This window comes from Podarcis liolepis, assembly GCF_965112155.1.
Source record: "Podarcis liolepis genome assembly, chromosome: 11".
Lineage (NCBI taxonomy): Eukaryota > Metazoa > Chordata > Lepidosauria > Squamata > Lacertidae > Podarcis > Podarcis liolepis.
The window spans coordinates 7,021,587-7,038,426 of NC_139565.1; the positions used below are offsets into that span (position 1 = coordinate 7,021,587).

A 16,840-nucleotide genomic window follows, 5' to 3' on the forward strand; every position below is an offset into this window, starting at 1 on the left:
AATAATCAATCAAAGGGCCCACAAGACAGACCCATAGGGCCTGACCTAGCTGATTTGAGGAGGAGTGCCATCAACTATTTGGGCCTTAAGTCATTTAGGGCTTTCAATGTTAAAGTCAACACCATGAATTGGGCCTAGCAGCAAATTGATAGCCAGTGTCTTTCATGAGGATTGATGTTATACTGTTATACGGTGTCTTGTGACGCTGCTTACAGCTCTTACATCATTCCCGTTCCTTCCTTCCTTCTCAATTTTGCTTAGTCCAGGCAGTGGCATAGCGTGGGGGGTGAAGGGGGGGACAGCCGCACCGGGGGAAACATATGGGGGGGCGCTCGCACTCTCAGCTCTCTGCCCCTACCTGGCTCACTCACTCTTTCTCACTGCAGTGCTGGCTGTGCGAATCCGATCCGAGCCGCCAGGTCGCCGCCCACTGTGAAGGGGGTGGGTGCCAGGCGTGCGGTGCGGAGAGAGAGCGAGGGACTATCTGGGGGAGGGACAGTGCAGCGGCCGCCCAGCGCAGCGCTGAGTGCGGGAGAGAACCACACCAGACCAGCAAGAAGAAGCTGGCAGTGGCGGCAGGTTAGGGGGCGCAAATTACTTGCCTTGCCCCGGGTGCTGACAACCCATGCTACGCCACTGAGTCCAGAATGTCTGTTTTCTGCCTAAACAGGTCCTACAACATTTGCTATATACAAATATCAACACTCACCAATTCTCGGGAGACCTTTTATATGTTGTATCCGTAGCATGGGAGTCATTTTTATATGACATTATTCCATGCTGCTGCTGTTCAACAGCAAACATAGAGAATCAAGCATTCATTCTCACTGGGTAGCTACCGCATGAGAAGAACCCTTGAAATTAAAGGGCTTTAACCATACAGTCAGGATCAAACATTTCAGCAGAATAATGAGATGGAGCCACAAAAAATCATTTCTACATAGCTGCTGTAAGAAATAAAGAGCAAATGGCTCATCGTTCATATGACAATATAAAGGGATAAATCAGCTAAATCTCTGGCCAAATGTAACATGAATTATCTTCTTACAGCCACTCAGTGCATCAGTCTCACAGCAACACGGAGAAATAAAAAAGCAGCTTTTGACTTCCTAGTGTGCTCACAGATGCAAAATGACAGCTTGCTTCTTTCTGCAAACCGAGTGAGGCAAGGATATCTATGCAGACAGTAGATACCTTTCTGAAGACCTTTACATAGATCAAGAATCGTAATCTCAGACAGACACATCCATATACTAAGGTGGAGTGAGCAAGCTGTCTAAGTGATAACCAAATGAAGCACGGTAAGACTCTCAGTTGTGGTTGCCCTGTAACTTTTTGAAAGATCTGCAGCTGACATGTAAAAAACACTATTAGGGAAATTCAGAATAATGAAGACAAACAAGGTGGCGTAATATCTCAAGAGAACACAGTCCATTTGAAAAGGTAACCATCTCTCTAGTTGATTTTGATAGAATAATTTTTAAAATGCTGAACAAATACATTTTGGCTACGGCGAGTTTATGGAAACTAAAATAATCAGAATTCCATAATCAGTTCATTTCAACGCTTGTAAAATTAAACCCGTAACTACAGATGAACAAAACTGCCTATTGCAAACTGCAGACTTGACGCTTTCCCTCTGTTGGGACAAGGGGATGGGCTTAGCCAAGAGCTTAAGAGCTTTGTTAGCAATGCAAACCGTCTTGGGTGGTTGCCAACAAGTGATGCTAAAGGGCATCGGCCTAGTTTGCTGGTGTCCTTTTGCAGTGCTTCCAAATCCCAAACACTCGCAGTAAGAAATAATGAAGGAGGTAAGAGGAAGCTTTATTTTTTTTCTTCCTGCTCCTCAAAATTACTTTGTGGTAAAAAACGTGGAAGGCCATTTTCCCATGTTTCCCCCATTCAAAACACAGTGGGCCCAGAAACCACATTTTTGGTGTACCTTGGACCTACGGTAGTTTTGTCTTGATGCTGTTCCTCTCCTACACAATGAGCTGCACAGGAGGCCCATGTGATCTGACAGATGGACTGCACTGCTTTGACTTTACTATGAGCTGTATCTAACAATGTTCTTCCATTCATAGAAGGCTCTTGGGTCCAGCAGAGGCTTCCATGAACACCAAACTCTGTTCCAGATAGTTGTTGACGGGCCCTTTGAGAAAAGTATAGATGGTGCTACATCAGACTGCAGTAGAAAGGGGAAATTATTAGAAATCTCGTTCCTCTCCCTTCAGTTCAGGGAAATCTCCAATGGATAGAAGTGGCTTATGTGAACAGCAACTTTATGAGTTTAACCATTTTAATAGTATCTGACCTAATTTTAGTTGCACTTGCAATGTACTGTAATTTCAAGACTGGCAAAATAAAATACAAGCAAGCAGTGAGTTATTGTTTATAAATACTTTAGAGAACATTAATCAATTCCACTCTAAACATTTTACATTGCAGTTTTACTACATAAATTCATTTTGAAAGTGTGTGCTAAAATCCAAACTTGTTATGAGAAAGTTTTGAAGGTCACACAAATATGGCTTATACTTGCTCAAAGACAGCATCAGTCTTCTAAATCAATCTTCCAAAGTCACTCAGGTTTGTAACTGCTCAAAATGCAGACCTTCAGCCACACTGAATCTCTGTGCAAACCATGGGCTTCCTGGATCTTTGAGTCACTCCACCCCATATCATTTGATTAGTCATTTTACCAAGAAGCTCAAATCTTGAACTCAACACTATTATGGGTAAAATGATTACGACAACCAATCTTATTATTCTGTCTTAAACAGTCTGGTCCAGAGTACCTCAGAGGTGCCTTCTCCCATATGAGCACGAAGATCAGGAACCCCCAAACTCGGCCCTCCAGATGTTTTGGGACTACAACGCCCATCATCCCTGACCACTGGTCCTATTATCTAGGGATGATGGTAGTTGTAGTCCCAAAATATCTGGAGAGCCGAGTTTGGGGGTGCCTGACTAAGTTCTCCAGCTGAAGCCCAGAAGGGCAAGCACTAATTCAAAGTGAAGCTTTTCCAACAGTGGCACCTCATTTGTAGAAATTCTCAACTGCGAAACCTACTGGGCTAGATCACGAAGGCCTTCTAAACCATCCTGTTTCAGGAGGCCTTTGGAAAATATCATGATGAGTCCTGGCTTCTGCTCTCACTGTATATTGGGGCTTGATTGATTCATAGTGAAGGCACAATCTGCAACCAGAGGTTTCTCCTATGGCTCACTAGAGCCACTTTTGTCTCCTCCCTTGCCTAGGCACACAGAGAGAGATAATGGCCAGCTACACTAGGGGACTCCTGCCAACCTAGCAGTTCGAAAGCACGTCAAACTGCAAGTAGATAAATAGGTACCGCTCCGGCGGGAAGGTAAACGGCGTTTCCGTGCGCTGCTCTGGTTTGCCAGAAGCGGCTTAGTCATGCTGGGCACATGACCTGGAAGCTGTACACCGGCTCCCTCGGCCAATAAAGTGAGATGAGCACTGCAACCCCAGAGTCGGTCACGACTGGACCTAATGGTCAGGGGTCCCTTTACCTACTTACACTAGGACACAGGTGTCAAACACAAGGCCCGCGGACCGAATCCGGCCCGCCAGACCTCGTCATGTGGCCCGTGTAGTCGCCGCCGGCCTTCACCTTTTATTCTCACTTTCTTTTTTTTTTTACACAAGAAAGCCGCCTCTTCAGCACATGCGCGGCAGCCTACAAGCCAGAGAACGTCTGCCCTCTAGCGGCGCCGGCCGTTCTACACAGGAAACCTCCACTTTACATGCATTCAGGAAACCTCCACGTTGAGGGTGACCAAACCACGGCCCTTTGAGGGTGACCAAACTGCTCAATGAATTTGAGTTTGACACCCCTGCAGTAGGGGAATGAAAAGCTTGTACACACTTCCCACATCCTCGGCCCAAGCTTCTCATTCTCCAGAATACACACAACCTGCATCAGGTGGAGCGCGAGAAGTGGCTGGGGATATGGGAGAACCACACAGGCCTGCTTAACAGGGGTATACAAGAAGTAGGGACAAGAAGAGGGTTCTATTTTGTTCTCTGGGAATTCCCACTACACGGGTGTCCATGCTGCAAGTGGCCCGACCCACCTGTGCCTTACTGACCCGGATCCCTTTTTTAAATGCCATTTGCATTATGATCTTCTTATTGCCAGCGCAAACCACCTCCAGAGCTTCTCGTGGAATGGAAAAGCATAGGGGCCGAGCATCATCATCATCATTTATTATTTATACCCCGCCCATCTGGCTGAGTTTCCCCAGCCACTCTGGGCGGCTTAAGTGTTAAAAACAATACAGCATTAAATATTTAAAATATTTTTTTAAAAAAACCATTAAAAACAACAGCCACCACCAACAACAGCTGATGAGGCCACTAACAATAAATCAAAGTTTGTTTACTAAACAGGAGCGCCGCATTGAAACGCAACGGGGCCGATTTCAAAGCTGGAGCCGTGGGAAAGGAGGAAGGAGGACCAACTTGGATGACCGTGAAGCCTTTCGTCAAAAGGAGGTTTTAAGGAGAAGCAGCTGCGGGGCCAAACAAGGCAGCCGCCCCCCCCATCCCCGCGCTGGGCGTCCCTCGCCTCCTTCTCCTCAGAGGGGTCGCCGCGACCTCCGCCCGCCAGGCAGGCTCCCGTCCCTCCCCTCACCTCCTTTCCGCTCCTCCTCAGCGCCCGGGCCCCTTCGGCGCCACCCCGCCCTCAGCCGCGTCCGCGCAGGTCGGCGGAGGGTCTTCTCAGGCGGGCCGCGGAGCGAGGCAGGTGAGCCGCGGCGGGCCGGCTCCGGACAGCGCAGCCGCCGAACGCCGCTCGGAGGAGGGGAACCTCGGGCCCCGCCCACAGCTCAGGCGGCGGCGAAGGAACCTGTCCGCATCCTGGAGACGTCACCGCGCTCTCCGACCCCACCCCGTCCGCGCGCGCGTGCACGGCCGCCTCCTTAGTTCTCCTGCGCGCTCGCGACCGCGTCGCCCTCAGGGCGGGCAGCTGTGGCCGCCACTCCCTGGGAACCAAAAGCTGAGGGGGCACCCAGGTTGCCCTTCAGTTATAAATAAGAATAACAATAATAATATTTATTATTATTTATACCCCGCCCATCTGGCTGGGTTTCCCCAGCCACCCTGGGCAGCTTCCAACAAAATACTTACAATAATTAAAATTAAAATCTGTTAAACATTAAAAGCTTCACTAAACAGGGCTGCCTTGAGATGTCTTCTAAAAGTCTGGTAGTTTTGCTCTTTTGACATCTGGTGGGAGGGCGTTATTTGTGAATGACTAATGTAAATAAAAAATAAGGATTTGGGTTCACATGTCGCGGGGGTGTAAATAGCTACAGTTTTTTGGGCAAATATAGACAAGGAAGCATGGGATTGATTGTGAAATATGGCAGTGCCAGATTTACGTATAAGCTAGACCACAAACTTGACATGAGCCAACAGTGTGACGCGGCAGCTAAAAAAACCAATGCAATTCTGGGCTGCATCAATAGGAGTATAGGATCTAGATCAAGGGAAGTAATAGTGCCACTGTATTCTGCTCTGGTCAGACCTCACCTGGAGTACTGTGTCCAGTTCTGGGCACCACAGTTCAAGAAGGACACTGACAAACGGGAACGTGTCCAGAGGAGGGCAACCAAAATGGTCAAAGGCCTGGAAACGATGCCTTATGAGGAACGGCTAAGGGAGCTGGGCATGTTTAGCCTGGAGAAGAGGAGGTTAAGGGGTGAGATGATAGCCATGTTCAAATATATAAAAGGATGTCACATAGAGGAGGGAGAAAGGTTGTTTTCTGCAGCTCCAGAGAAGCGGACACGGAGCATTGGATCCAAACTACAAGAAAGAAGATTCCACCTAAACATTAGGAAGAACTTTCTGACAGTAAGAGCTGTTCAACAGTGGAATTTGCTGCCAAGGAGTGTGGTGGAGTCTCCTACTTTGGAGGTCTTTAAGCAGAGGCTTGACAACCATATGTCAGGAGTGCTCTGATGGTGTTTCCTGCTTGGCAGGGGGTTGGACTCGATGGCCCTTGGGGTCTCTTCCAACTCTATGATTCTATGATTCTATTATTCTAGACAAGCTATAGCTTAGGGCCCCACCCTCTTGGGGTCCCCCAAAGTTAAAAGGAAAAAAATATGTACATTTCCAAAATGTAAGATAAAAAACAAAATAAAACCTACATACAGCAACAGTGTTTTGTGTTGTGTAGGCTCCTAAGATGTAAGTAATGGGCCCTGCCTGCTAACCTGCTCCCTAAAATATCACTGGTTTGCCCAATTTTATATATAGGGTGCCTACATTCTGCATGGACTGGTTGCATGGCAACATGTGCAAATGGCTTTAGATACCTATTAGGTCCATAAATTACCATATAGCATATATTTAACACACAAAAACAGCACAATTTGTTGTTGACAAAGGACAGCTGGACATATAAAGGGCCCCATTACCTTCAGCATCTTAGGGCCTCATCAAACCTAAATCAGGGCCTGGTCGCAACTCCCTGGGAGCCAAAAGCTGAGTGAGCACCCAGGTTGTCCTTTAGTTATAAATAATGTTCTTTGTGAAGAAGTAAATAAAAAAATAAGGATTTATGTTCACATGTGGTGGGGGTGTAAATACCTACATTTTTTGGGACAAATATAGACAAGGAAGCATGGGAATGATTGTGAAATATGGACTGGGTGGATATAAATCAATGATTTAAAAAATTATTTTTTGAATTAAATTGGATTTTTAAAATAAAATGCTTTTGGAGGAAAAATCTTTCTAAAGATAGTTTTCTACTGAAGTTACATTATAGCCCAAAGGCTATTCATCAGGAAATAAGGATATGTTTTAAGTTTTTCATGTGTGCTAAAACTCAAAGGTTGTTTTTTTAAATGCTTAACCACATCAGTTAACAAACATGGATGCATATGCTAGAATGTTATTGTTTTAGTTAAATAAATTGTTATTAAGGAAATGGTTATTTTTCTCCTTCCAATAAAGTACAGCAGAAAAGTTGTCCAAATATAAACAGTTAACTTATAAACCTCACAGTAATTTCATAATTATCTGTCTATGTATTTCTAATAGTATAACCAAATCAGTAATTTTTTATATAAGTGTAAAAACTACTCTGAAAATTTATTATTCATCTGGTTAATATTAAGATTATACCAGCAAGAATGAGTCTTTCTGTAAAAAAATTAAAATGATTTAAATCAAGTATTACTGACTAGCGATTTAAATCGATTTGATTTAAATAAAACCCACCCTGAATATGGATATAAAATTTACAGCATGCTATGGTCTAAGAGAAAGGTATATGAAAATGATATATCAGTGGTATCTAACACCAAGTAAATTGGCAAAAATGTATAAATCTAAATCAAATAAGTGTGGGAAACATAAAGAAGTTCCTTTTTATCATATGTGGTGGTCTTGCAGTAAGGTTAAAGCTTACTGGGAAATGATATATAATGAATTGAAAAGGATGTTTAAAATAATGTTTGTAAAAAAAACCAGGCTTTTCTTTTGGGAATTATAGGGACAGAACTACCTAAATTATATAGAAACTTATTCATGTATGCTACTACCGCGGCAAGAATGTTACTCGCCCCAAAATGGAAAGAAGCAGAAGACCCAGCAAAGGAATAATGGATACAAAAACTAATGGAATATGCAGAAATAGTGAAATCAAGATAACAAACTTTTTATAAAAGAATGAAAATGGTTTATTGAATATTTACAGATAAATTGTAAACAGATGAGAACATTGGCAGGATTATTGTAATAATCTGCTGTTTTATAAGCGTATATATTTAAAGTGGATGAATAAATGAGCAAATTAAGTTTATTTGGATATGCAGAAGATTTTTTTTAAAAATGGCAAAGGGTGTTTAAGGAGATAACAGAAATCACTGGGTTAAAGCTGACCCAAAATCCAGAGGTTGAATTATTATCAACTTATGGAAGATTTGCAGGCTATGAAGGATTTGCTCACCAATTTATTGACAGCTGCGTGAATTATTATAACTAGGAAGTGGAAGGGGCAAGGGTAATATAAAATGGAAGAATGGTATAAAGCGGTGTGGGATATAGCTATTAACGATATAATAATAATAATAATTTAATAATTTATTATTTATACCCCGCCCATCTGGCTGAGTTTCCCCAGCCACTCTGGGCGGCTCCCAATCAGTGTTAAAAACAGCATTACATATTAAAAACTTCCCTGAACAGGGCTGCCTTAAGATGTCTTCTGAATGTCAGGTAATTATTTATCTCTTTGACATCTGTTGGGAGCGCGTTCCACAGGGCGGGCGCCACTACCGAGAAGGCCCTCTGTCTGGTTCCCTGTAGTCTCACTTCTCGCAATGAGGGAACCGCCAGAAGGCCCTCGGCGCTGGATCTCAGTGTCCGGGCTGAACGATGGGGGTGGAGACGCTCCTTCAGGTATACAGGCCCGAGGCCGTTTAGGGCTTTAAAGGTCAGCACCAACACTTTGAATCGTGCTCGGAAACATACTGGGATTTTATTTATTTATTTATTTATTAAATTTATTTAACGATAAATTAGCATGTGCCATTAAGGTAAGACGGAATATGCAGGAGAAATTATTTTGAGGAGATATAGAAGGTGTTTGTAGAATTTGTACTGTTAAATACGGAAAGGGGTCAAACCATCGCAAGAGGTGTTGAAATTTTGGGAAGTTGGATAGTTCCAATGGAATGGTCTCAATGGTAGGGTGCACATTTTTATTCTTATTTATTTATTCTTATTACTTTGACAAACCCGCTTCTCTTTGGAAGGCAGTTTTCATGTTTGTCACCCAGGAATTTTCATCAGGGCAAGGAGCCCTGGAACAGTATTGCGTGTGACTTGAAGCCTCCAGCACAACGGCAGAGAGAAGCGCAAGTGTCAGGCTGCCTGCCTAAAGGTGTTTTGGAGCTCTATAAAGTTACCCAGGGAAATGGCCGGTGCCCCGACCTGTTTTGGTTCTGTTCTGCAGACAAAACATGGTGCACCATTAATAAGCAGTGTGTTGGCAGGAACATTTTAAAGGGCACTAAGTGCACTGCTAACAGAGAGCCCTCGGTAGTCTCCTTTATGCAAAGCAGGAGTGGCCCTTCTAATACTGTTATTTACTTTTGCTTTTACATTTATACCCCACCTTTCCTCCAAGGAGCTCAATGGTTACATGGTTCTCTTTGCTCCTCCATTTTATTCTCACAAACGGCCCAAGGTCACCATTGAACTACACTGCAAAATGAGGGTCTCCCAGGCCCTAGTCCAGTGCTAGCTACCCCACCACAGATGATGTTGGATTCCAGCTCACATCAGCCCTCGCCAGCATGGCCAATGGCCAGAAGTGATGGGAACTGAGGGCCCAACAGCAGCTAGAGAACCCAATATTAGCCATCCTGATGTAAAGTATATAATGCCATCGACTCATTAAACACTTTAAAAAAAAGTTTCGCTACTCCATTTCTAGGGCATTTAAGACAATGTTTTTCAGTTTCCCAGCTTAAGTTGGATTTCAAGGAATGGAACATCTTTGATAGGCATATATCCTTGGTTTAGCAGCTAATATAGTCCATTAGAAGAAGAAAATATGCAAGATTTCCCTTTTTCAAGGGACTTCTGCTGGAGAATCAGTTATATATAATAGCCCCTTAGAAACCACAGTACTCCAAGGAAAATTACTAATGCAATAATTTAGCTGTTGAGAATGAAAATGTTAATAAAGATGGAGATTAGATCTCAGTGCACAGGTTGCAAAGTGCATTTTAATAACAGATAGCTTTAAGGGGAGATTAGAACATTTTCCAGTTAGAACTTGTACAATCCTATACATAAATGCCAAATCACTAATAATTGTATTTAGAACTGCAGTCTTCTGTCTTTGTAGCAAGGAACCCAAAAATGTTAGTTCAAGATTATATACAGTATATTTAAAAAATATGGTGTTCAGGTTCTCAGGGCTGCAGAAAAATGTAATTTAAAATGTATACCACTTGGAGAGTGGATCTGCTCCAGCTGTCCAATAATGCTAAATATGCAATGCTACAAATTACTCTCTACACTCTTGCATTTCTTCAAGGTCAATAAAAACCCTCTAAATGTGGTATTGTCTACTGTATATTCAACCTGGTAGCAGCCCACAGCAAAAGGTACAAGGCAATACATGTATGGGAAAGGAATAATATTCATATATGACATATCTCCTTTCAGAACATTGAAAAAAGGGAAAAGCACAACTATATGAGTGCATACTCTGTCAAGGTTGTCCATTCCTAGTCAAACCAAACACCATTAAAATGTATAAAGCATCATAATCATACTCGTATCAAAATGTTCATTGGGTATGTAACATGACTGAGAATTTTACTGCAAAAGTAATAACAACATTTAAGGAAAAGAGGGTAATTACAAGGACAACTTTATGCTATTTCTTTATAAATGATTGCAGGCAAATATGAAAAGTATCAGTGTAGTTTCACTTGTAGATGTACTCTTGGATAAATGTCATAATTCAAGAGGTCATCTGTTTTATATTGTTTCAGGAGACATTAATAAAATGAATCACTATTCACATACGTCAAACTAAATTGGTCTCTTTCTGTGCACGTAAACAGAATGAGCAAAAGTTTGGTGACTATCCAAGAGAGCATTAAGAGCACTTAAGCCTGTTGAAATTAATGGTTTTAAGTGTACTTGACTCTATTGGATTGTGGCCTTCATTTTGATGATGACAACTCGAAATGTTGAACCTCCTATATAGCGGTAATTGTGGCAGTACACGTTCCAAATCTAGTATTCAAATAATGAAAGCGGATCAAAACACATAGTACAGCATGTAACAGAAGAAATGTTTGTGAACCACAATCCTGCAGTTGGCTTTATTTATCCTCTATATTTACACAATCATACCACCCATTCCTAAACACACATACTCCATCTATAGGCTTTTCTTCCAAATAAATGTATTTAGTATTGGGGTCTATAGTGGCTCTAGATTTCACAGTTGATAGCTTAACAAAACAATTTTTGTTTTCTAAAGTCCAGTCCTTTCTCCATCCATCTTAACAACTGCTTGTCACTAGGTGACTCAGTTTCCTTTGTTGGAAGTCCTGTACAATTCCATACCTGCTTGCCAGAATGTAAGCCCCCTTGAACTCTTAAGTAGTCTTGTACAGGACCACACTGTCAGGTGTTATTTACTGGCACATAGCATTAGCAAGTAAGGTAATGGCTATTCAGGTAAGGCAAAGATGAAGTGATTTGCACATTCACATACTGAGTTTTAATTGTCTTCCTTATTGGGGCTAGTTCTTTGATTCTTGCCTTCAGTAAACCCTTTCGGTGCAACTTCTGTCTGGAGGATACAGATTATCTGGTCTCATTTCCATCTGGCTTCCAAACTAGTTTTGAAATGACTTTGGCAACTTTAGTGGATGGCATGTTCCGAGTGCATCCTTTCTTATGCTTCTGGCTTTTCTGTCTGGAACGGGAGTTGGAAGCACCATGCTCAGTGGTTCTGTTCATATCTTATTGGTATATTTCAGAAGTTGCTCAGGGACAAATGCTCAACTGTGGCATTTATGCTACATGGTTCTGCACCGTCGTCTTGTTCCCCAAGCTATCTATCATCCCTCCTGTTAGGGCCAAGGTTTAGTTTTGTTGCACCATCCATATACCGATTTCTGCCTTCATTTATTCTCCCTGCCTCATGGTGTTGCCGGAAGAGTCAATCAGGGGCAGGACCAGGGTGGGCTTCAAGCTCAAAGAAGGCTTTAAATTTAGATGCTTATTAGTTTTTGACATTTGATAAGCTTCACAGCTTGTTTTTATGTGCATTGAACCCAAAGGTGACAAACACTCTCAGCTTAGAGCTGCAGATTCAAGATAGAGATAGGATTTGGTAAGTTAGATTTGAACATATTAAACTCTTTATTAGTTAAATTGATATCAAATAACAAAAAAGCCCTATCTGATCTGTTGGCACATAATCAGGAAGTGATCAATGAACTCTCTTAGACCAGCTGTTCCTATAAACAAACAACTCCTCTTTTTTCTGAAAGGAGGTACCTTACTATGTTTAAATGCATCATCATTTTTTATTTTTATTATGGCTAAGGGCGTCAAAAGCTGGAAGTAGCTCAGGCGCCTCTGAATCTATCTGAGGGCCTGGCTACCTGAAGCAGGCTTCCCCCTGCTTGCATGGTCTGTCTGGCCCTGACCCCAGTTGTGGGATTCCCTGCCCAGACACAATCCCCTGCCATCTATGCCCAGTGATATTAATGTGATTACTGGTTTTAATTGCTATTCGTGTCATCTTTACTATATGTGCATTTACAAACTGCTCATTTCTGTTAGGGGCTTCTCATATTGTGTTATGGTGGCTTACAAATTTGACTTGAATGTCTGTATAGCAGAAAGACAGGCTCTAGATTTATTTTAGGTTAAGAAGAATTCCAGAGAGTATCCCAACCAAAAGGAAACTCTGGAATGGTTTGACTTTGATTCTGAATGCTTCCTGAATAGGAAAAATGGCAATCTTTAAATAACAAATAGAAATAATCTAGCCTTTGGGAATTAAAATGAACATACTAATTATAGACCGTAGCAGGTTATCGTCTTTCCCACGCTTGTACATTTTTCTTGGAGCCTTTATACACATTCCTCATAATTTCCTAATCCACAGAGTATGCATAGTTGTTCTTCATACTTTCTACAGTTAAGAGTTCTACACATAATTAACTGTATTGTTATTCATCACTCATTTTTTGGAAACTTATTTCTTGTTACCATGGTACATTAAAAATTACATTTCACATTGCAATTTATTAATACCATTTATATGCCGCCCACAATCAAAAAAATATAGACATGGCCAACTAAAATAAAAGTACATGAAAACCAATACGATAAAATGTACATCAGAATTCACAAGTAACTAAAATGCAGTAAACCACTTAATGGGGCTGAAAGGCTGAGTAAATGAATAGGTCTTCAACAAGTGTCAGAAGCACATTACCATCAGAGCTTGCCTAATCTCAGGGGAAGTGATTCCATGGAGTGGCTGGCATGGCCGAGAAAGCCCTCCTGCTATTTACCAGAAGATGAACATGTACAGACTGCGGTATAACCAGGAGGGCTTCACTTACAGACCTCAGTGGTCAGGCAGGTTCATACGGGAGAAGGTGCTCTCTCAGGTAGACTGGCCCCAAGTTGTTTAGGACTTTAAACAGCATCAGCAAAATCTTAAATACAACCAGCGCAGATCTTTCAGAAGTGATTGTCATATGCTCGCATTCAGCAGCACTATCACAAGGTGGTTACCTTGTGATATTCTACCATTGCAAAACTCCGCCACACTGCTAGGTGGCTGAACACCTCCCTTTTCGCCTACTTGGCAGGAGGGGAGGCGTTCTGCAGAGCTTTGCTGCCAGTCCATCTGGGTGGCAGAACGGGGGTGGCACCCCTTGAGGATGCCGTCTGAGGTGGCCACTTCACCCTGTTTGGGACTTATGATTATTACATTTTCATTTCTTACTATGCCATTAGCTGCCCTGGAAACATAAATTTATGTCTCAGGCGTGGGGTATAAATTATGAAAATAAATATGTTGCAGTGTGAAGTGTTTCTTCTTCACCATACAGGCTACTTTGTTCGATTTCCTCTCCAATGCAGTGTTCCAGGTATTGCTCCCGATGTAGTCACTGAGCATGCTCAGTTATCAGTGGGATGATTTGGCAACTTTCCCCTTGAGGGTTCTTAATATTTTATGTATTTTGGATGCGCCACATACCTTGGGGTTCCCCCAGGACTGCCAATACTTCCCTCTAGCATATGTGTAGTACCAGGCAATGGAACTCATACCTGGACATCTGAATTAGAGGGAACAATACCAGATAAATATACTTTTTAAAGCCCAGTGGTCAGGGACGATGGGAGTTGTAGTCCCAAAACATTTGGAGGGCCGAGTTTGCCTATGCCTGAGTTAGAGACACCACTGAAGACTAGCAAGCCTTTGAAAATGCAGAGGTAGATTTAACTAAGGATGAGAACAATCATACTGTCGAAGTTCCTTTATTTTTTAATATTTCAATTATTTTATTTTTTAACCTTTTGTATATTATTATTATGGGTATATGTCAATGTATACATATATTTTGGTTGATGGATGGTTTTTAAAATTCTATTAGCGTGAATTTTTTTTAACCAGTAGTTGATATGGCCACAATGGTTGAAAAGAACAACAATAAACTAACACATCTGAGAACAACCATACCACAACGTTAGAGCATTAGTTTTGCATGCAGAAGGTTCCAGGTTCAATTCCCAGCACCTCCAAATAGGGCTGGAAATGTCCCCTGCCCCAAACCCTAGAGAGCCCATGGAACCTCTGGGGCTACAACTCTCATCATCCCCAGCCAGCGTAGCCAATAGTCAGAGAGGATCACCCTATCTGCATAACCTAGGAATTCTAAAATATAGACATGCTTTTACTCTTGCAAGATTGAATGTATTGGCCTCAGCTGTACTTGAGGGGCGATTCCAACAGATTCCACACGAAAAACGCTTATGTCCCTGCGGAGATGGCAGTACCGAATTGGTGGTGCATGCCCTTCTGACTTGCACTCTTTATAAAGACTTGAGGAATGAGGTTTTCACCCCTGTTTTATTGTCAATTCCGGGTCGCCCAGCTACTGCCAGTGTCCTTTCTCTTGGCAGACCAAGATGAGCAGGTGACAACAAAGGTTGCAAGGTTTTTAGCTGGGGCAATCAGAATAAGATCCACTATTTGACTATTGATTCAAAATCCTAAAATGTATTTTATATAAGTGACCTTTTATTTCTATTCTTTGTATATCGTATTGTTTTATTGCTATGGCCGATGCCTGATGCAAATAAAAGATTAATTCATTCAAACAAATGGTCAGAGAGAATGGGAGTGGGGCCCATGGTGGTGCTGACAATACTGTGCTGGATGGCCTGATAAACGACAATAAAGTGTATTTCTATGCTCTTAAGGATATCAGAGTTTCTGAAGCGATATCAAAACCAACAGAGCTGGGCTGCAAGAACTCTATTAGCCCAAAAATGGAAGCAACAAGAAATACCAACAATCGAAGAATGGCAGGTGAAGATGATGGGAGTATGCAAAACTGGCGAGGCTGACTGGGAAAATCTGAAACCAGTGTGATCAAGCTTTCCAAACAGATTGGAGTGAATTTGTACAACATTTGAAGGAAGGACAATTGTAAACAATTAACAACACTAGCAGGGTTGTTGTAAGAAGACTTGTAATAATGTTTATTACCGTTTTACATTTATTTAAAATATGTGATAAAACGAAGGAGGGAAACGTAAACTGGAAAAGGTACAAATGCTATGACGTAAAATTGGAATTATGAATATATTTTTTTAAAAAATAAAAAATGTCCAGTAGCACCTTAGAGACCAACTACAGTAAGTTTGTTCTTGGTATGAGCTTTCGTGTGCATGCACACTTCATGCACACTGAAGAAATGTGCATGCACACAAAAGCTCATACCAAGAACAAACTCAGTTGGTGTCTAAGGTGCTACGGGACACACACACACACACACACACACACACATATATATTTCTACTGCGTCAGACCAGCACGACTACCTACCTGAATCTGGAATTATGAGGCAGAATAGAATAAGTCTTAGCTCGTATGAGCAAATAGCAAAAGGGTTTCATAAGGATGTATTTAATATTATAAAATGGAAAACTTAATAAATATATTACTTTTTTTAAAAAGACAAGAGCTAGAGCTTTGGCTGCACCGTCAGGAGGAGAGGGGTATCTCTGCCATCAGGTTTTACCTCACTCCCAACCTTGGGGCTACCTTTGAAGGTGACCCGGAAACTACAACTAATCCAGAACGCGGCAGCTGAATTGGTGACTGCAGAGACCACATAACACCGGTCTTGAAAGACCTACATTGGCTCCCAGTACGTTTCCGAGCACAATTCAAAGTGTTGGTGCTGACCTTTACGGCCTCGGTCCAGTATACCTGAAGGAGCGTCTCCACCCTCATCATTCTACCCGGACACTGAGGTCCAGCGCCGAGGGCCTTCTGGCGGTTCCCTCACTGCGAGAAGCCAAGTTACAGGGAACCAGGCAGAGGGCCTTCTCAGTGGTGACTCCCGCCCTGTGGAACACCCTCCCACCAGATGTCAAAGAGAACAACAACTACTAGGCTTTTAGAAGACATCTGAAGGCAGCCCTGTTTAGGGAAGCTTTTAATGTTTGATGTATCATAGTATTTTAATATTCTTTTGGAAGCCGCCCAGAGTGGCTGGGGAAGCCCAGCCAGATGGGAGGGGTATAAATAATAATAAATTTATTATTTTTATTTTTATTTTATTATTATTATTATTATTATTATTATTATTATTTCTCAGCTTCCTGCACCGCAGCCACAGGACCGCACTTGATCCATCGCCCTGCTCCGCCCTCCATTAAGGTCCCCCCTGAGCGAATGCGGCCCTCGAGACTCCCCGCCTCAGGAGCCAGACGCCATTCTCGCGCACGGCACTCACCTGCCAGAGCGCCAGGAACAAGCCCGGGGCGATCCCTGAGGGGAACCCGCCCTGCATTGCCCTCAGTCGGGACCCCCGAGCCCCCTTCGCGCAGCCCCGCTTTCCTCCAACCGCTTTTCCAGGAGCGGCTGCCCCCCGAAGGAAGCGACCCGGAAGTCCGCTCCCAGTCTCTGGGAAGAGTTTCTGCTTTCTTATCTCTATGGCGAAAGGAAGTACGGGCGCGACCTCTGCATCCGTTGCGGGGAAGGGAGGGGGGAGGGGGGAGGCA

The 16,840-nt window shown here is 42.7% G+C and overlaps 1 protein-coding gene across 5 annotated transcripts in view; it reads right to left on the minus strand.

Moving 5' to 3' along the window:
- AGTPBP1 (ATP/GTP binding carboxypeptidase 1) overlaps positions 1–16,828 on the minus strand; it is a 62,907-nt gene extending 46,079 nt beyond the window's left edge. The window contains exon 1 of one of the 5 annotated variants that reach the window (XM_083464782.1): positions 16,573–16,828. The gene's annotated coding sequence lies outside the window, so the exon portion shown is untranslated. Of the gene's footprint in view, positions 1–4,661; positions 4,945–16,572 lie in introns of those variants that run through there. The other 4 variants (XM_083464779.1, XM_083464780.1, XM_083464781.1 and 1 more) reach the window with 4 other exon arrangements.
- Positions 16,829–16,840: the final 12 nt, after the last annotated feature.